Source organism: Erpetoichthys calabaricus, chromosome 10 (assembly GCF_900747795.2).
Source record: "Erpetoichthys calabaricus chromosome 10, fErpCal1.3, whole genome shotgun sequence".
Classification (NCBI taxonomy): domain Eukaryota; kingdom Metazoa; phylum Chordata; class Cladistia; order Polypteriformes; family Polypteridae; genus Erpetoichthys; species Erpetoichthys calabaricus.
This window is the reverse complement of record NC_041403.2, coordinates 137,043,860-137,066,480: the sequence shown is the minus strand read 5'-3', so window position 1 is coordinate 137,066,480 and position 22,621 is coordinate 137,043,860.

The following is a 22,621-nucleotide window of genomic DNA, read 5'->3' as shown; positions in this document are numbered from 1 at the left end:
AGATCCACTGAATTGATTCATGATTCACTAAAAATAGTTGTTAAGAAATAATGAATTGTTCATGCATCACTCATCACTAGTCTAATTCACGATTGTAGTTCACTTGTAGTTCAACTGAATGATTATCGGTGAACAAGAAACCACACATACTGAATATGCTTATAATAAAACATATTGCAGTTTTTTCTCAGGTGCTTTACCAAAATGGTGAAAACAGTAACCACATTCTCTCAACAATCAACAAAACCTGTGAAAAAACAGTTCGCTTTGTAAAACTCCGTTTTCACTGCAGGACTCACTGCTCCAGTAAAAATAAGAAATCCATGCTGTGAAGCTGCATAATCCACTCAAACAGTTAACAAGTAGCATTACTTTCACTGGATATTCACAAGCAAAATATTAACTACTACACATCTCACTGAGGCAGAGCAATTCTTCATTCATACATTTATTGTAATCCACCATAAACATCACTGCCTAAAAAACACATTTATACAGATAAATTTACACAGATGGTCCAACAAAGTGAAATGTCGAAAAATAGAAGATGCATATTCAGTGAAATGAAATATTATTCTACTGGGTTATATAGGTACAGTCAAGCTCCAACACAAACCTGATTATGAGGAAGAAAACAAACCTGTAGAACTGATATTAGTGTGCAATATAGAAAAAAATGGTTTGCCCTTTGCTTCAGAATTGCAATCAAAATCATCTACTCTGACCAATCCTCTCCTGGGGCCTCATGTATAAACGATGCAGATGCACAAAAATGTTGCGTACTCTCGTTTCCACGCTCAAATCGCAATGTATAAAACCTAAACTTGGCGTAAAGCCACGCACATTTTCTCGGTAGCTCCAACCCTGGCATACGCAAGTTCTCTGCTCGGTTTTGCAAACTGCCGGCACCCAGCATCAAAGCAGTGCTCCTGTTACAGTGTGGTTTCCCTTTCTTTTTTAGATCCACATCCCTGATGCAACTTTATAAATACACTGAAATTAACCTCATATTGTTAATTAGTTTAATATATCTGATTGTAATTAACCTGTAACAATATAATGGTCCACAGAATGGTCAAACTGTTCTAGATACCATAGCTTTTTTAGTGTTGTTACTCTCACTGCACCTTCTTCTTCTTTCAGCTGCTCCCGTTAGGCGTTGCCACAGCGGATCATCTTTTTCCATATTGCTCACACTGCACCACTCGGAATATTTATGTCACTGTATCTGATTGGAAAGAGATTATCGGTATACAGCATCAAGCACACGCTGCCTCAGCCATGCAGTCTATGGAACTGCTCTCATATGGCAAACGCTTTAGAGCCTTTCCTGTAGGGTCATTGCAGTTCAGAAACAGTTTCATCCCATGAACTATAAATGCACTCAATCCGTCCATCAAGTGCTCCTTGTAGAACGCTTTGTACTTATAAGTACAATCACCTCACTGTAAACTTGCGATAGTTATAATATTGCACAACCTGAGCCACTTTATGAAGTGCGTATTTACATATGATGATGATATCATTTATAAGATGAAATGCAGGAAAATATGTTTATTATATTAAACAGATAAAATGTTAACATCATTTTAATAATCTATATTGTTAATAATTAAAACATGTGAGGACACGGTGCCATAGCGCGAGCTGTATTCTTGCTGGGGCTGGTGCGACACTGAGAGGATAGATGGATAGAATAATTAAACATGTACTATGAAGATATTTCGATGTTCCTTAAACATTTTGAAGAATCAGCGTTCTAAGCTTACAGATGGCTTAACGTCTATTACAGAGCTAATTGTGAGGCGATTGAGTATTTGAAGAAAGAATAGTAAGGACAGGAATTGGGGGTTAGTATGTTTGAAAGAGACAGTATTGCTGCAATAAATTGTCATCGAAAGTCGCGCATGGCGCAGCAAGCATCTTGCGTGAGGCAGGAACAATCACTACACCACCGTGTTCCCATGTTTAATACCATGCTGTAACTCCTATCATCATGAAAATGATATCAAGTATACATTTCAGTATTTTAATTATTCAGAGAGCTGTAATATCAAAAATGTAATGGATTCTGTTTCCTATTGGAGGAAGAGTAAGCCTGTTTAAGAAACACATAGTGATTCACACACATAGAGCACATCGAAGATCAAATACAAAACAAAGCCTGTAATGTGCTACTTTAGTTACGATGGGATTTGAGAAATTAGTAAATTAAATGATTTTAAGATGAAGTTTATGATGTTCTACTTTAATGACAAAATAAACTACGTGATTAAAGTGGAAATTTCGAGATTAAAGTTGACATTTCATGCTTTTTTCTCACTGTGTGTCTATTTTTTTTTTTCTCTGTACCCTAATAAGCTTTTATATGACACTCAGACAGTAGGCTACGACTTGCCTTTTCACAGCGACTTTGATATCTGACAACTTTTTTATTTCGGACATTGTGCGACTTTGTGAACTTGAGCTTTTGAGTTTCTCTGACACTCTGTCACTCGATCAACTTCCTTTTGTTGATTATATCATTGTTTAAACCAACAAATAGTATGTTTTTCCTTGCCTCCACTTGGTATTCGCTGAAATTCTTCTTTTTTCCCCCGTGCTTTTCCCATTGTCTTTTCACAGAAGGCTGAGCTTAAGGGCTATTTATATTGATTTGCATATTCAAAGAGGCGTAATTCTGGGAGGAGTTGGGGCGGGACGCTGACCGGGATTTATGTAGCAGAAGAACGTGGAAGTTGGCGTACACATATATAGAGTTATGCATCTGGATTTTTTTGTGCGTAAGAATATTTGCGCTTTTGTCCGTACACCATGTTATAGTGTGAATTCTACGCACGGCGTTATACATGAGGCCCCTGGATATTGGGCCACGTGTTTTTATCAGCATCACACAAAATATACTCCTTGGCAATGCAATGTAGAAAATATTTCTGGGCATGTCAGATCCAGCCTTGGCAGTCAGATGCTGTGATTGTCCCACAAGCCTCAGTCATGGAATCCAACAGTGGCATTCTGTGGTTGGCACAGTGCTCATAAACCATCCATCTCCAGGCAAATAAAACTCAATAGGACTGAAGAACAGCAAATATGGAGGAAGGAATTCAATGAACATGCATGAATGAGCCCTAAACCACTCTATCACTGCAGACGAGCGGAGGAATGTGACAATGCCTTATAGGACTACATAATGTGAGCCATTGACCCTAGCATCTGGTCTCTCTTCAGCAACCAGTAGAAGTCTGCAAAGCTCATGAAGCAAAGAATAAAGTTACATGGACCAACTATTGGGATGTAGGCTACAGGACCATTGTCTGATATGGTTGAACAAAGACTAATATGCGAGTCTCTTTGCCCTGGTAACTGCGACTGGAACATTTGGCTGCCCCCTCAAACCAAGAAAAAAGAGAGGCCATGATTTAATCACATAGTCTACAATAGTTGCTCTGATTTCATCAATACAACTGTTCAAAGTTGCACTCTTAGACAGCACCTCTTACATGTAGTCCTCTTCTTCATTCTCTCTGTTGTAGGGGTCTTGGTTGCCTGTCTTGTTCTATTTGTACTTTACAGTCCCCCCAAAATGTTTAAACACATTTCCTGAAACCATGGCTCAAAATTATAAACACAAACTGAAAAAGAGTTTACTACTTTGTCAGAACACCACAAATCTCTGGCCAAATAAAACACACCACTCAAAACCATATTCTCTTCTCAAAGCTGATTACTTCTACCAAAACAATGCACACAATTCTTAAATGTTTGTTTCTTACAGGGCATCAAACACTGAGGGGTTAAATTCAAAACACTGCCATCAAAAGTGTTCATGTATGTTTTGGCTTCAAGAGGTCAAGTCATGTCACATATTCAATTGCATACAACTGTGTGGAAATAAGTTTCCTTTTTCTAAGTTTGGTGAAGTGTAGGGTTTTTTTGTCCCAAAATAGCATTTACAGTACTCCATGTATATGCTGTCACACACATGCGCATGGGAGGCAGCTAAAGGGCTTGAGTAAGGGCAATTCCGAGTCATACCGGGATGTGGCAGAGTGCACTGACTCTTTTTCTCCCTTTCCTGTAGACCATTCACGAGAGATCCCACCTGGCTCTCTTGACGTCACTTCCGGGACCGAGACTATGGAAGGAGTCCTTGCTGGCTCCGGCCCCTGTGATGTCACATCCGGGCTCGAACCTATGGCTGAAGACCTTCATGAGCCAGACCCCTTTGACCTCATTGTCTTCCCCTTTAAAAGCATCCACTTTTTCCCTATTCCCTCAGTTCTGTTTTGGACTTGGTTTTGTGCACATCAGTGCTGTATTCACTTGAACGACTTTGCAGCCAGGAAATCAATTATATGGGTGGCTGCACCAAACCTTTCTATGACTCTGAGTCAAGTTTGTGACAATACAAAACACATTACCTACTTTACGTAGTATGTAGCAAAACTTACTAATTTTACCTATGTCAAGTACAAACAGATATGCTACAAAGGAAATCAGTGCACAAAGGTAACAAAAGAAATATGTATCATTACTGCAAGACAGTGTCCAGCTGAACTGACATAAACCAATTGCAAAATGCAATGAAACTCATCCTGCCTCTGATCCTGGTCAAGGCAGAGGACCTTATCCACATTACCTGCATGCTGTGTTCTCCCTGGCCAAGCAGTGGTTGAGGAAAAAGCCTGGCATGGAGGATCCATCCCTGGAATGCAACTGTGTAGATGTCATTATATGCCTACTTATTTGCTTAGAGTAGTAGTGCCACATGCTCATAGGGTCTACATTCATACACTTTCCACGACCCTTCTGAAAAGAATTCCTCTTTTGGATTCAGAACTACGGAATATGGCAGAAGGTACAGCACTACAAAATGACAGTTGTTGGTGAACCAAAGTGGTCCAGTGGAAACTTACAATTATCCCAAATGACAACGAATGTGGGCTGCTCTGGTTCCTCTTCCTGTGGAAGGAGAAGGATATTTTGGAGTTTGTCACGGAATGTTAGCAAACACAGAGTGTTATAGGGACCAAGTTAAGCAGGGTGATGTATGACCTTCCGCTGACCAACAGCAGCACACATGGTGACATTTTCACCACTCTGCCCAGGGACATTGACGATGGTATGGATGCCAGTGTTGTTCCTCCTGTGCTAACTGGTCTTCTGCAGGTTGAACCCTTTCTTGTCAAAGAAGATTATTCATAGGGAACAACACAGGCATCAAGTACCAGCACTCTCTGAAAAAGGGAGAATGAGCATATGAGGCCTACATACAGGAACACTGAGGTACATAGTGACATGTCTATACAGAGTACTGAGAGGATGCTGTACTCACATGCACATATTGGTATTGTTGCTCTTTCACTCGGTCAGAGTTGTGCTCAGATGGAACAAAATTAACCAGTTTCATCCTTGGCTGGTATTAATTCAAGACATGGGCTATTATCGACAGTCTGACCTGGTCAATGTTTGTGACATGAACATTATCTTCTAGGGCTCGGTCTCTGATTTCTTTCCAAAACCATGTTCATTATGGTGGTCTCTTACTCATTTGTGAATTTCTGCCCTTTGCCCCCTCTTGCTGGCCATCTTTCTGTTCTGTGAAAAGTATATATACACTGTGACAGATAGAGGGCGATATTGTCCCCTTGAACCCTCGAACAATACGTCAGACACCAGATTAAAGTCTAAGAATTATTTATTTTATAATAATAATGTGCACAAAGCACCCTCCACTCCACAATACTCAATAAACAATATAATTCTCTATAATCAAATCACAATCCTCCACTCCCAGATGCTTAGCCACCCTGCCTCCCAACTCAGCTCAATGCTGGGATTTCCCATAGTCCTTTTATACTTGTTGACCCGGAAGTGTTTCTGTCCCTCAGTCCATGTGACTCTCTTATCACTTCCAGGTCAGGTAAAAACTTCTCCTTTTCTTCATCTCGGAAGCACGTCATTTCCTCTGTTCCTGTGACTAGGACGTACTTCCGGGTTATAGTGCACATAGCAATCCCTGGGCCTCCCTGTAGCATCCCCTTGCGGTCCCCATGGTATCCAGCAGGGCTGTGCAGTAAAACTCCAATGTCCATGAGGCCCTGCTGGAATTCGGGGCACCTCCATGTTGCAGGGAGGGCTCCATCTGGTGGCCTGGGGGTATTGGCCGGGATGAACGGCCAGCCATATCCCACAACACTCACATATTACAGGGTACACATTTTACTGCATAACTACATAAATGTAAGACAAAACATTACACTATAGGGTACATTTCTGTGAGCACTACAGATATCCATAGAAACCATAAAGTTATGGTATACTTTAATTACTGTAGAGAGTACTTTAAAACTTGTCAGGTTATTAATTACATATTCTGTTTTTCTAAAGGCCTGGATAACTGAGGCTACTGTGAAGCGGCTCAAATTCATTTGGAATCACTGCCCAGCTTCAGTCATGGTCGCCATGACGGATTACATGGTCCACCAACGTTGTACATATTTCATTGGAAATTTTGGCTCGTCTTTGCCTTCCTCAATGGCTTCCACTGCCTGCTAGTGCCCAGCCCCACTGTGATCTTGCTACACGATCTGCTTGTCTAATACTCCTTTACTGTAAGTTACATGAGGCCTCTTTTATACTGTGACGCATGGCTGAATTTTCCTTCCATAGGTGCAACATGAGTGAGAATAATTGGTAATCAGGGTGTTGCATTTTGAAAGCCAGTGCTTCTAGGTGAACAACATGAGCAAAAATAATGATGAAATTTGTGTTCAGAGATTTGCAAAACTGTGATTTAGAGTGATATGTGTATGAGACCAATGGAATTGTACTTAGAGTGTAGCAGTTTGGAGTCAGGTTGTTGATACACAAGCTTCACGCTTTCATTTTTTGTCTATATAAAATGGGGAAAAACTGTAACAAACACACCACACCACCTACTCCTTTTATGTGTTGTACCTTATACTGATTGGTTTAGAGACATATTTGCAACAAGTGTGCCTTCAGTTGCCAAGACTAGGCCAATTTGAGACCATTTATTGAGAAAAGGCCTTGGCCTCAGCTGCCTTTTTATAGTGATTTGCTTGACCTGAGACTTTCAAGTGATTTTGATGTTATCAAATCATCACTGTGTCTGGTAAAAAAAAGTCCATTAGTACTGGGGAGTGATGAACATATAATGGGAAATAGTTCACTGTTGTTCAAAAATGTTTGCTGTTTTGTGCATGCACAGACGGCTTAGAAAAAGATTATAAGCAACTGAAGAAAACCCCCTCCTTTAACCACCACCTTATCGTGGTGGAGGGGTTTGCATGTCCCAATGATCCTAGGAGCTCTGTTGTCCGGGGCTTTATGCCCCTGGTAGGGTTACCCAAGGCAAACTGGTCCTAGGTGAGGGATGAGACAATGAGTGGTTCAAACTTCCTATGATGAATGAAAACTTTGGACTGCGTTTTCCCTTGCCCGAATGCGGGTCACCGGGGCCCCCCTCTGGAGCCAGGCCTGGTGGCACCCATGGGGCTCGGCCGGGCACAGCCCGAAGAGGCAACGTGGGTCCCGCTTCCCATGGGCTCACCACCTATGGGAGGGGCCAAAGAGGTCGGGTGCAGTGTGTGTTGGGTGGTGGCCAAAGGCGGGGACCTTGGCGGTCCAATCCTCGGCTACAGAAGCTGGCTCTTGGGACGTGGAATGTCACCTCTCTGAAGGGGAAGGAGCCTGAGCTAGTGCGCGAGGTTGAGAGGTTCCTGCTAGATATAGTCGGACTCACCTCGACGCACAGCTTGGACTCTGGAACCAATCTCCTTGAGAGGGGCTGGACTCTCTACCACTCTGGAGTTGCCCCCGGTGAGAGGCGCCGAGCGGGTGTGGGTATACTTATTGTCCCCCGACTTGGAGCCTGTTCATTGGGGTTTACCCCGGTACACGAGAGGGTAGCCTCCCTCCGCCTTCAGGTGGGGGGACGGGTCCTAACTGTTGTTTGTGCGTATGCACCGAACAGCAGTTCGGAGTACCCACCCTTTTTGGAGTCCCTGGAGGGGGTGCTAGAGGGCATACCTACTGGGGACTCCCTCGTTCTGCTGGGAGACTTCAATGCTCACGTTGGCAATGACTGTGAGACCTGGAAGGGCGTGATTGGGAGGAATGGCCCCCCTGATCTGAACTCGAGTGGTGTTTTGTTATTGGACTTCTGTGCTCGTCATGGATTGTCCATAACGAACACCATGTTCAAGCATAGGGGTGTTCATATGTGCACTTGGCACCAGGACACCCTAGGCCTCAGTTCGATGATCGACTTTGTGGTTGTGTCATCGGACTTGTGGCCACATGTCTTGGACACTCAGGTGAAGAGAGGGACGGAGCTGTCAACTGATCACCACCTGGTGGTGAGTTGGCTTCGATGGTGGGGGATGATGCCGGTCAGGCCTGGTAGGCCCAAACGTGTTGTGAGGGTCTGCTGGGAACATCTGGCAGAGCCCCCTGTCAGAAGTAGCTTCAACTCCCACCTCCGGCAGAACTTCGACCACATCCCGAGGGAGGTGGGGGACATTGAGTCTGAATGGGCCAAGTTCCGTGCCTCTATTGTTGAGGCACCTGACCGCAGCTGTGGCCGTAAGGTGGTCGGTGCCTGTCATGGCGTCAATCCCCGAACCCGTTCGTGGACACCGGCGGTGAGGGATGCCGTCAAGCTGAAGAAGGAGTCCTACAGGACCCTTTTGTCCTGAGGGACTCTGGAGGCAGCTGATAGGTACCGGCAGGCCAAGCGGAATGTGGCTTTGGTGGTTGCTGAGGCAAAAACTCGGGCGTGGCAGGAGTTTGGGGAGGCCATGGAGAACGACTTCGAGGAGATTCTGGTCCACCGTCCGGCATCTCAGGAGGGGGAAGCAGTGCAGTGTCAACACTGTATATGGTGGTGATGGTGCGCTGCTGACCTCGACTCGGGACGTTGTGGGTCGGTGGGGGGAAGACCCTACTTCGAAGACCTCCTCAATCCCACTAACATGCCTTCCAATGTGGAAGCAGAGCCTGGGGACTCAGCGGTGTGCTCCCCCATCTCTGGGACTGAGGTCACCGAGGTGGACAAAAAACTCCTTGGTGGCAGGGCCCCGGGGGTGGATGAGATACGCCCGGAGTTCCTCAAGGCTCTGGATGTTGTAGGGCTGTCTTGGTTGACACGTCTCTGCAACATCGCATGGACATCAGGGACAGTGCCTCTGGATTGGCAGACCGGGGTGGTGGTCCCCCTCTTTAAGAAAGGGGACTGGAGGGTGTGTTCCAACTACAGAGGGATCACACTCCTCAGCCTCCCTGGAAAAGTCTATTCGGGGGTCCAGGAGAGGAGGGTCCATCGGATAGTCGAGCCTCGGATTCAGGAGGAACAGTGTGGTTTTCGTCCTGGTCGCGGAACAGTGGACCAGCTCTACACCCTTAGCAGGGTCCTGGAGGATGCATGGGAGTTTGCCCAACCAGTCTACATGTGTTTTGTGGACTTGGAAAAGGCATTCGACCGTGTCCCTCGGGGAATCCTGTGGGGGGTACTCCGAGAGAATGGGGTACCGGACCCCCTGATAAGGGCTGTTCGGTCCCTGTACGATCGGTGCCAGAGCTTGGTCCGCATTGCCAGCAGTAAGTCGAACCCGTTTCCAGTGAGAGTTGGACTCCGCCAGGGCTGCCCTTTGTCACCGATTCTGTTCATAACTTTTATGGACAGAATTTCTAGGCGCAGCCAGGGCATTGAGGGGGTCCGGTTTGGTGGACTCAGGATTGGGTCACTGCTTTTTGCAGATGATGTTGTCCTGTTTGCTTCATCAGGCCGTGATCTTCAGCTCTCTCTAGATCGGTTCGCAGCCGAGTGTGAAGCGGCTGGGATGGGAATCAGCACCTCCAAATCCGAGACCATGGTCCTCAGCCGGAAAAGGGTGGAGTGCCCTCTCAGGGTTGATAGCGAGATCCTACCCCAAGTGGAGGAGTTCAAGTATCTCTGGGTTTTGTTCAGAAAACTGTAATTTGTAATTGTTTTAAATAGAGTATATACACATAATATTAAATTAATATATTTATGCCCCTTTTTGGATTCAACAAATTAGTCAATCAAAACTGAACTTTATAAAAATATTCTATTTTCTAATAATTATGTTTTTAACTTTACATGGTTCATATGGATCCATGCACAGACTTTTAATGAATCACTAACTGCACTGATCATATCATTCACATGATCTTTAGAGCTGGAAAATGAAAATCATACATGCGAAGCAGTCACACAGATTTAAACCCCATGACTCTTTGGTAGTTTGCAAACTTCACAGCAAATCCCCAGAAGCCATAGTGTTGTTAGCAACTAGAACTAACTAACAAGAGCTGAAACGTTTATTCATTTCCTTATCTTAATTATGCACTTTTCACTATGTTGTGTGGAGTGGTGGCTCTGAGGCTAGGGATCTGCTCTGACAATCAGAAGGTTTGAATCTCATAAACGCCAAAAGTGACTCTACTTCGTTAGGCCCTTAACCTGCAATTGCTCCATCCTGGGTATGATGTTAATCTGCATCCAGCCCTGCATGTAGGCCCTCCAACTTGCAGGGAAAAACCTGGGGGTTGGTGGCAGAATTGATACTCCAGCCACCATAAAAAACCTCACACTGGTTCCATTCCATCTGAATTAATGTGGTGCTGAGGTGTCACCCGTTGCATGGCTGCACTTGGATCCTAATCTGGGATCCTGAGTTGGTTTGTCATGTGGTGGGTGTGGCAATGCGCTGTATCGGTGTGTGCTCCTAAGTATGTTGTCATGCTTATGCTCTCACTGTTTAATATATAATTTAACATCCAGCATGGCCATTATATTTGGTTATATATTTGCATGCACTAGCATGAACATTGTGGAATAATGAAAAAATTAAAATTAAATTAATCAATTCACTTAAACAGTTAGAAAAGAAACAAGCCAGTCAAGTGCGCTCTTGGCATTTTATAGTTCTTTACTGGTTATGTGGTTCCACATGGAACTATTGCTTAACAAAGCACATTTCATTCTGGGAAGGGTTTTTTACATGTGAAGTTGGTTCTTTGTGCTTTGCAAAATGTCCTAATTTGTAGAAAAAACTGAAATGTTCAATGTATGGTAGGCTACCTAGTAGGACACTAACAGATTAAGAAAACCTGGACTTAGCCTGTGTTACTGTGTGCACAAGGAGTCCTTTTAAAATCATGAGCCATTAGTATCTCACAAATCTGTTACCATCTATTTATGGTTAATTACTGTATGGAACCTATTATAGCTCTTAATAAGTAATGGATCCTTTTGGAACATTTACATGGATGATTCTTTTGGGAACCAAAAACAGTTCCCTTGTGGCATCATTCAGAAAAACGACTCTGGCACCTTTATTTTTAAGGGACAGAATCAACAAATGACCATCCCTATATCAGATGCGTTCTCAGTTCCTTCATATGCCCTTTTCTAAAGCACCTTACTTCCTCTAAACCAGGGGTTCTTAACCTGAGGTAGGGGGTCCGTGAGGGTCAGATAAAAATTAACATTTATATTCACTATACAGCCCAGTACTCTTGATTTAGAGTAGATGTAGTAGTAGTAGTAGTACATGTAGTAGTAGTAGTAGTAGTAGTAATGGTAGAAGAAAACGTAGTAGTAGTAGATCTGTTTTACTTTGCATAAGAGGATTGTATTTCATAATTATAATGAGTGGCCATTACTTTTTCTTTTTGCATAAGAAAGGGGTGTTTTTTTTAGATTGTTTACTTTAAAGTTTAATATGTGTATGTCATATATGTATGAGACAATCAAATCTTGATAAATAAAGTACATTATATTCATTGCATGCAAAGTTCTGTTTATGTGAATATTTCTGGGGAAGGGGAGGTCCATAGCTTTCATCAGATTCTTTAAAGGGACTGTGATTCAAAGGAGGTTAAGAATCACTGGCTAAGGGGAGAATGTTCTTGGATTTAGGTGTATAAGAGCCAATAAAATAGATGAGGCGTTCTTGTTCTTGTGGGTGTTAGAGCCAATAGCGTCATTTTTTTAGCGTCATTAATCTTAATTAAGATCTGTGTGTAATGATTTGCAATACATATTCTTTCCTAGCAGCACCAACTGTGCGTCATCGACTTCCACTAGTCACTCCTTTTTTTAGTATTTTATTTTATTTCTATTTTCCCCTTCACCCTGTTAACTATTCATTAATTCGTTGATTAAGAGAAGAAGGTTACCTGCTTACTCGCTCAGTTTCCCTTTCCGAACTTCTGGTGCTATCACAAAATCATCTTTTTCTTCTTTTCCGCTATAACATGGCAGTTTACTCTAAAGTTACACAAGAAATGTAATGAACAAAATTAATGTGTTTATCTTACACGTAGTCTATGAACTTTACACATATTGACAACTGATTTTGTATTCCATACAAGACAGATATGTGAAAACCGTTTTAACATGTAAGCAACGTTTTGTGCGCTCATTATTAAGTAGTTTGTAATTCAAGGCTGGTATTATTTCAGCATGCAAACACATTTTTTCTAATATAAATTAAACAGTAACTCCTATGTTGAATTTACTTAAACAGAGGCAAGCAAAAAAAAAAAGCCTTAATTTTTTAAATAAATCCAATCCTTCATTTTCCATTGCACCACGGACCCTACACAACACCTCCGAGGAGCGCTTGAAGTCGCACTTCTTATTTAGGATAACAGAAGTTGTTACTGTGATGGATTAAAAATGCAAAGATGACTCACCTTAATAAAACCGACGCCTCTAAAACTTCCTGCCACGTTGGTTGGTCCTATTCGTCCTTATCTTATACTGTCGAGAAACTGCTCTTTTCTCCATCATCATCTGGAATAATACATTACGTATACACGACTTTTATTTGTCATCTGTACAACGTTACCATAATCTATATTGTGAGACTTCAATCATCGGCAGGAGCGTCCTGGCGAAAAGGGGGTTTGGGCGCGAAGGGGTCATGTGCTTTTTTAATAACGATTAATTGGTTCAGTCGCTGGCTAATATTGGTACAACATCTTTAAAATGGTCGATTTTTGTTATTGCCACGTGTGCACCTTGATTTCTGGTTTTTACTGCAACCAGCAATGTAATGCTTTACATCAGTGTTAGCGCGCTAGTTTGCGTAACTATGACATCACACATGGTTTACCCGTCGTTGTCACGGATATTATTATGCAAATTTCGATTATTAATCAGTGATTTAGTAGTATGTTAGAACATCGCCTTGTACATAGTGGATCAAGGGAGGAGCGGGATTAACTGCTCCCACAGGACACGTAGTGACAGTGTCTTTGTGGAGAGTGACTGTGACAGCAGCTATAACGGTATGTAAATCGTTTAAACAAAACTTGCAAGTTCCTGCCACAGATATTTGATGATTTCTCAGTGCAGTCTGTTGTTTAGTGCGGCTTGATCTAAACGTGCAAGTGTGAAACCCCATTTCAACAAACGGACCGCGGAAGGACAGTGTCTTCTTTGAGGCATAAACGGTGTTTCTATTTAAGATCTTTTGTCTAATTTTATACATTACGCTTTTGTCGACGCTCTGTTGTTCACTTGCGTTCTGAACTCTGGACAGCGCTAGTGGCTGCGCTTTGCACATATCTCATTTAAAAGCTTGCCGTGAATTTAATGGTTCCCAGCCTCATTCCTGATGAGAACGAGCTTACTTTACCAAATGCTCTCAATATGGCGAACAAAAATGGAACTTTTATTTAAAGGATCCAGAAAAGTGTAAACCTTTTAAAAGAACTTGAGGGAGATTATGTCTGATTACTTTTTGAAATCTTCCAAAGTTCATGGAATAATGTTGCACTCGTTATTATTATAAGCATTTGCACTTTCATGTGCCCCCTATAGCTGGTGTATTTAGCATTTATTCTTGTATTACTCCGCATCTTTCATTTTTATTGTTTGCTCAACCATACAAAAAAAAATGCATATTTAAAGAAATAAATAGAAAGGAAATTTAGGCTGTTAACAAAACCATACAGTATTGTATGGGGTTTAGGATGGATGAATGGATATCTGTAACATAGTACGTTACCATCTAAATCCTTTCAGAGCTTGTTATATATTAATATTGTTACATTTAATGCTTTTACATACCAGTAAAATGGAACTATTGGTTTGGGATTTTATTTTACATTACTGGGATTTTACTTTGTGCTTTTGATGTTACGTGCACATGTAACTTTTGTTTTCTTAATACACTCAAGTAATAGACAAAAACATTACATTATCATTAAAACACTTGCCACAAACATTTGCTTTTTTCCCCACGTTGTTGTGTCAGACTGGCATGAAGAAGGGGTTACATTTTAGAAGTTGTTGATAGGATTGGGATAGTGAGCCTAAGCCCATACAGTTAACTGAGAAAAATGACTTCCATTTGGCTCCGTGGACCAAGGTGATGGACAATCTTTCTTATTGTGGAAGAATCTGCATCATGTCCTGGACTGGTAGTTAGTTGCAAGTAGTCATGGTACAAGCTGTTTAAGGTAACCTCTGACAAACTCGCATGCACACACACTTACTGTAGATATTAGCTTGATTACGGTCTGTAGTGAGTTTGTAGTTAACCCTTGTGTTTGTGTTAGTTTATTCCAGGCATTCAGGTGTCCCTTCCATATTTTGTCCTTTGCAGTAAATAAATTGTTTTTGCATTTTTTGATTGTATATTAAAAATAAATAAAAAGACCATCTAATTTAAACACAAAATTCCAATCAAGAATTGAGATCCAATAATTTATTTGGGTGTAACACAAACTTGCAATATTTGAGATGCACTGCTTTGAGTCCATTGAACAGCTTTATAGTAAATGAACAGCTAAAACATTCATTCAGTGCTGAATGCACCATGTCATCTTGTGTACTGTAGCTATTTATTTGCACTCTAGTCCTGTGCTGACTCTGTGCTATCGCCCTGCTTGTTAGGTCTTTAGCACTCTTACACATATTCCAGATCATTGATAAGTCTAACATCTGCCTAGAATTATTTTTCCCATTTCACTGCTGATATAAATGTTACTTTACATACAGTATACTGTTGATTACATTTGTACGGCAATTCCTTTTACTACTCTGACTGTTCCATTTGTTCCTCATTTGACACAAGTTCTCTACTAGCACCAGAGTTTTGTTTCACTTTAATTTTTGATCCATAAGTTACATTGCATTGCATGAATTACAAAGCTATATCTATTGTATTTATTTACATGAGATACATGTACTTTATGTAATGTACAGTTGAATTAGACTATTCTTTACACAATTTGTTGAAACGCTGTCAATAGCTGACTTCCATTCATTAGAACATCAGAACAGTCTAGTTGGGAACAGGCCATTCATCCCAACAATGCCTGCCAGCGTTATCCACTTAATTCTTTTAAAATAACACCAAGTCTAGTTTTGAATGTCCTTGAAGTCCTACTGTCTACCACACTATATGGTAGCTTGCTCCACATGTCTATGGTTCTTTGTGTGAAGGAAAACTTCCTACTGTTTACTGTTAACTGTGTCCCTGTGTTCTTGATGAACTCATTTTAAAATAACAGTCTTGATCCACTGTACTAATTCCCTTCATAATTTTAAACATTTCAGTCATGTCTTTGCTTGATCTCCTTTTGCTTGAATTGAAAAGACCCAACTATGCTAATTTGTTTCTCATAACTCATCCCCTGTAGTCCAGGAATCAGCCTAGTCTCACTTCTCAGGACTTTTTCTAGCACTGCTATGCCCTTTTTGTAGCCTGGAGACCAAATCTCCTGAACTTGTAATTGAAAGAATTGTTTCTCAGCACTGTCTCATATTATCTACGGTTGCAGATTTTTTCAAATAAATCTGGAGTGTTAACCACTTGAGTTTCTCATATACGTAGAGGTTATATAATAATTGTATGAATATGTCAACTTGGTAAACAAAATATGTACCTATTCAAATTTCAAGTTTATTTGATAGTTTTTACTTAATAAGCTAAATTTCCAGTTACAGTGTTATTTTGTGTTTGTACCATGTAATTTCTTTGGATTGTTATTAAGTTAAATAACAGTTAAAATAATACTGTAATATGTGCAATGTAGTTAATAAACTGTTACTAAATAAGATGAATAATTAGATATTCCCTGAATTATATATTATTCTAGACATGACTTTAACTCTTTTATTCTGTTTAAATGAAAAATCAGAGCTTAAATGTGCATGCAACTGATTAATTGTCTTCTGCCTTTGAGATGCTATTTCCTTTTTAACTCTCATTTTCAAATAAAAAATTAAATGTAGGTAATTGTAGGCTATCCACAAATACAGAAAACGAGAAGAAATGTCAATTAATTCACAAACAGTACAAAACTGGTGAAAGATCAAAACATATGAAATACAATTTGTGGAATTAAACATAAGGACAAAGAACTAATTGTGTAGCACAAATCAGAAAGGTATGGTATGTAAATTGCAAAATTTTAAAGAATATCTGTATTTTAATTAAAAATGATCTCTTGCCAGAAAAATTATAAACAATGACAACAATTACAGATAAAACAATTTTTTTTCATTGACAAAATAACATGTAACGAGGAAAAACAAACTTACCAGCGGATAGTGTTCACATGTAGCCAATCATACGTGATAATTGTTGAACACAAATACTTATTAACACTAATTTGTGCTATTTCACTAATGAATTAATAACCTATTGTGGAAATTCAGAACCAGCACAATGAAGAAAATTTCACAAACACTATTAAATCATTAAAAGTACTGAATTTTAAGCACAAAACCAAAAAAAGCAAAATGTAAATTTCAAAAAACCACAGCTTAAAACAATTGTGGATCACAATTTGCCATAAGAAAGACTTTAACAAGTACCTAAATGTTGAAATTTGATAATTTGTTTAACAGATAAACCTGCTTCAACAATATCACAGAATCAACTGTAAAAAAGGTACCCACAAATTTAATGGCCATAAAAACATCAATCCTACGAGGCAATGAACTATTATACCAGATGTGTCACAATGATCCATAGCAAACGTCGAAAGCATGCTTCCGTATACTAACTATAGTTAGTAATTTTGTTAAAGGCATGGATGAGTGCCAATTTGCCAGTCTTTCGTAAAGCACCACACATAAAGCATAAAAAATCTGGATTGTTCTTCACTCAACTTTCCTTATACCTGTTCAGGTAAAGCAGATACCACTTCCGGCTTTCCGATTATAATGAAGCTTCATATCTGTGCGATTCTTACAAAATTTCAATCACTTGTTTATATGGAAAAGAGCTACTTCCAGTAATCTGATCAAACTGAAATTTCAAATCTGATTTTTTTTTCGTGGTCAGTAATATACCACTTCCAGTCACCTGATCAAGGTGAATTTTTATTTTTAGCAGTAAGTAATGATTACAAAATTTATCTATCTCTATATATAATGGTAGCAATTCATATGTAATAGTGCTGATACCTGTTAAGATAATTTCCGGTAATCCGATTAAGGTGAAATTCTATATCTATGTGTTTCTTACCCTAACTAATGACAATATACAATTTCGATTATTTGTCTGTTCTTATAATACAATTTCACATGAAAAACTATTATTCAAAATTTCAATTAATTGTTTATTTAAACTATGTACCACTTTATTTGAAAAATTTTCTAATGTGATCAGGTAAAGAACCACGTATATTGTCCAAATGTTGATAGAAAACTAACATTCTGATATAACACCATCCATCCATCCATTATCCAACCCACTATATTCCTAACTACAGGGTCACAGGGGTCTGCTGGAGCCAATCCCAGCAAGCACAGAGCGCAAGGCAGGAACAAACCCCGGGCAGGGCGCCATCCCACCGCAGGGCACACACACACACCAAGCACATACTAGGGACAATTTAGGATCGCCAATGCACCTACCTGCATGTCTTTGGACTGTGGGAGGAAACCAGAGCACCCGGAGGAAACCCACGCATTCACGGTGAGAACATGCAAACTCCACACAGGGAGGACCCAGGAAGCGAACCCGGGTCTTCTAACTGCAAGGCAGCAGCGCTACCACTGTGCCACTATGCCACCCCTGATATAACACCCATATGCCAAATTTAATTTGTCTATCTCAAAGCGTTCACAAGTTATCATATTTCTGTACATAAACACAGATACACATACACACTGACATAATCACAAAAATAGTCAAAATGTGTTCAGGAGCTTATGAAACCTGGAGATTCATCAAAATCTCAAGTGTTGAATTCTTTCACGATTACTTTCTCTATACTACATATGCGAGAAAGTAAAAAGCTATATTAACTTTGGGGATACTAATACCTGTGTCCACATATCTGCAAGATATGGCACTTCAATGCCCAATTATTGTAAATTCAACTCATTATTTACAGTTGCATTTAATAGTATAAAACCTCTACTGTATTCAAGTGTTTGTTAGAAGTATGTGGTTTGTGGCTACTTAGATTAAAAGAATTCTGTTAGATATCTGTGAGGAAAAGGTACATTAGCATGCTGTACATACAGTATACATTTTCCATATTCATAACTTTTAATTCCCACTGATCATCCTGTGATGCTCTTGACTTATTCTTGTCAGTGTAATCTCTCACTGTTGTATATGTTTATTTCTCTGTTACATGGAGTTAAATTATATTTGCACTTCTGGTTAGATGCAAAATTGCATTTCATTGTCATAGTACTTGTGATGTGTCCAATAATAGTAAAATTAAATCTAATCTAAAAGTAAAAAAAAAAATCAGACTATACAATTCACAAATAATCTAATCAAAACTTTTTGCTATACTTCCCTTCTTTGGTTATACCACATATTAAAGTTCTGAGGAGTCTTCTAAATATTACTACAATCAAAATATACAGGGATAAAGGTCTAAGTCTTACATGTCAGCCCTTGCAGTCCTGCTTTTTCAAATTTTTTAGGTTAGTAGCATTACAGTAGTTTTCATGTATTGGGGAATCATGACTGGTTGCATGTTATTTTTGAACCAAATCAGAGTTTCCTTTGTCCATATAGTAGGCACACCACACTCACTTTCTCTTTCAGCAGTCTTTGGTATGATCTTAAATTGCGTTTGCAATAGCCATGTCTGTCTGTCTGCTTGTCTGTCAGTAGGAAACAACCTGACCACCAGTGGAGTCATTTTTTTATAATGTGGTACACTTGTTCTTCAGGGAACTATGTAAGGACGGTTCAATTTTCATTGAGACTAGAGGGGCTTTGCCCCCTGGTTGCTCCGCTCGCCCACACGTGCCTGTGCTATGCACCAACCACTTTGCGTCTCTGCCGCTCACGTTGTGAAGAGATTAGATCGCTCTTCCGACACCCCATCTTAAATGGTGATACAATGGGAAACAAATACAGTTTTTTTTACCTCCTCTTTGCTCAGTCAGCTGCTGGCTTGCTGCTGCTGCCATGCTGCGTGACCTGCATTTTGCGCAGCACACTTCTGTCATATCACCTATGTCCATATATTTGATCTCTTTCGCATTTACCTTTTCATCAATATCACATTTAATTTTGATTCCATTTGTGGAATTACATTGTGACAACGCAATGTATAATTGCTCGTGAGTGAATATTGTTTCCTTCTCTCTCCAAGAAATGTGTCTGACATAACCAAGCAGGATTTTTTCAAATCTCTTTGCATAAGCTCTTGTCTCACGGTTACATCGTTTGGCATGAAGACTCGTCTCGTGGGACGTGAAAGTGTCTCTGAGGCAATCATGTCTCGTCTCCTTTCAAGATTTTTTTTTATAATAGAGAGATATCTCAAACAGTTAGCCTTTTGAACAACGTTTTGAAATTTCAAAACATCAGACTGACAAGCATCGGCAAATCTGCAAACTCATCTGCCTTAAAACAGAGAAACATTTTGTGTAACTTAAACTACAATTTACCTTGACAGAGGTCACACCAACTTATATATTTTGCATGTTTTCTTCTTTTTCACCGCAAATAGCCGCTACTGTCTGCAAACAGATTACCAATACAAGTTAGTGAAATACCTGCATACTGCATGCACATGTAGACATTTACTCACTGTCATTGATTGTTTACATGGGCATCTGGGCTGATGGGAAATCCGGTATCTGCATTTCCAGCTGGGCATTCGCAGAAATGTTTCCATCAGCATCTTGTTTCTGCTTTATGAAGTTTTCCAGTGGCCTGACCACAAACTAAAGAGAACCACTACACAGGCATTTCACCCCTTCCAGTGCTTTAAACCCGTGTTTTCCATGGACCAGCACTGATCTGTAGAAATTTTGTGCCAATCCACAAAACATTAGGCATGGCAAGTATATTAATGCTGTTGTTGCCTACTGGTGGTCTGCAAAAAGCTGGCAATGAATTTTCATTGTTCTGTGGAACTCACTGTCAGTAAACCTGGAAGCAACTCACTCTTCTGTCTATTATCAAAACCACAAAAATAATGAAAACCACTGTAACTTAAATGATGTCCCTAAACGTAACATTATAAAATACAAGCAAGGAAAACAAAACATTATCTGGATATGAATGAAGTGCCCTGTGGCCTGATTGACTGACACTATAATTTACTAGGGTGACCACACATCCTGGTGACAGGGATAATCCCAATTTCACGCTGTGCAGCCTGGTAAATAACTAAAGAATATAAAATGTTTAACAGGCTGCCTATCTAATAAAGGTTTTCATTGCTGCAAATATTGCTTCACTGAAACAAACATTGTCACAATATATTTACCACAGCTTTCATGAACTTCCAAGAGGGAACCTTTTGATTAACAATTTGTGTTATATTTAAACAGCATTTCAAGGTACAACAAGAAGTGGGCAAGAACACAGCACCAGCATTTATTTGTTTCCTCTTCAAGCACTGTGTGCAATCCTATGTGTTCATCTGTGGAATGTTGTTTTTTTTTTGTGCCATGATCCCTCTCTGACGATGGTGACATAAATCATGCATTATGCAGATGGGCTTCATACACAGGCATACATGCTACACAAGTGTCCTGGTTTGGGACTTTGAAAATCTGGTCACCCTATAATTTTCCATCAGAGAGCCACATTCACCTGATATCTTTGATGGTCACTTGCTGTAATAAAGTTGCCTTTCACTTCTGTTTCTTCTTAACGTTTGTCATATCTGAATGATAGAGAGAAGCAGTCGGATCATCTGCTGGCTTGCTGCTGCTGCTCATGGCAAGCTGCGTGTTCTGCTTGTCGCTTGTCATTGTTTTAAGAGCTGGGAGCACATGAAGTATGTCTGCCAAAAGCATTCCAACAACTGCTTCCGACTTTTTTTAAATGTTGTCTCACTGCCTTGTCTCGCGTGACGTTAAAGTGTCTCTCATGGGACGTCAAATTGTCTTCCGAGAAGATCACATCTCGTCTCCCTTGTCTCCCTCCCAAGATTTTTTTTTGTAATAGAGAGATATTGTAGCACCAATTAACTTCATTACCTTTATCTCAACAGATGTACTTACTAAAAAGGATGGTAAAAATATTGGAGTAGTCACAGATATTTTTCTGAACACCAGGGTAATGCTGTCACAATGATGTTGGTATTCTATGAGCTTGTAACAATATTATTGGATGTTCATAATTATTGCATGCCTCAGTCATTCCCTACACCCCATTTTATACATCTTAATTGCTCATTTCTTTGAAAATAAGTGTAAAAATTAATGATGTTTGCTTCAGTTTAATAAAAAGATGTCCATGGTTGTGGCAGTGAAAGTGGCATCTAGACCAGCTGGATTTAAGTATGTTTCAAAGTACTGCTATCCGAAGCAATAAATACATTTTAATTATTAAATATGAATTAATTCCAATTTATTCAAGTGGTGTTCAGCACTGAGCATCATTTATCAACAGTTTTTCTGGCTGTGGGGTAATTCCTTACAATATACAAACATCTACTGTTGCAGCTGTTTCTCTGAACTCTAAGCTGTCATCCCAGGAGAAAGAGAACTGTGTGTGCTCAAGGCTTTTTTTTTTGCTATTTTGTTCAAATCATTTTTCTTGTCATGTTATTTCACATTAGCTATTTTCATTTTTTCCAAACTCTCGTTCATTATGGTAACTTGCAAATATTGTCTTCTTTTACAATTCCTTCTATGATGAAATTGTGGACTGAGATGACTGACATTCATGGTGCATAGTCCTGGTCGTCTTCTCTTTTACAGTAGGCATTGCCTTAGTGACGGGCCTGTTCATTTGTGGCACTAAACAGTGTTACAGTGGAAGCACAACAGATACTGTTGCATACATCTCTGTGACACCTACTGAAATTCATTGGTGACGAGTAATAGCTGAGTCCACGTTTCGCGTCTTCTTTATAGAAGTCAATGCATATTGCATCCAAAATGTACAGCATATACTCTGTAATTTGCCAATGAGTAACTCAGTTACACATTACAAATTTCCAACACATTTCAAAATATGTAATTATTATTATTGCTGCTATAGTCTCAGCTGTATGCCTTCCTCTGGATTTTTTTTATTTTAAGCACAACATCCATTTGATTCTTTTCCTCAAGAATAAAGGGAGTAGTAACTGTAAAATACCATCTTGTCTGTGCAGGACCACGACA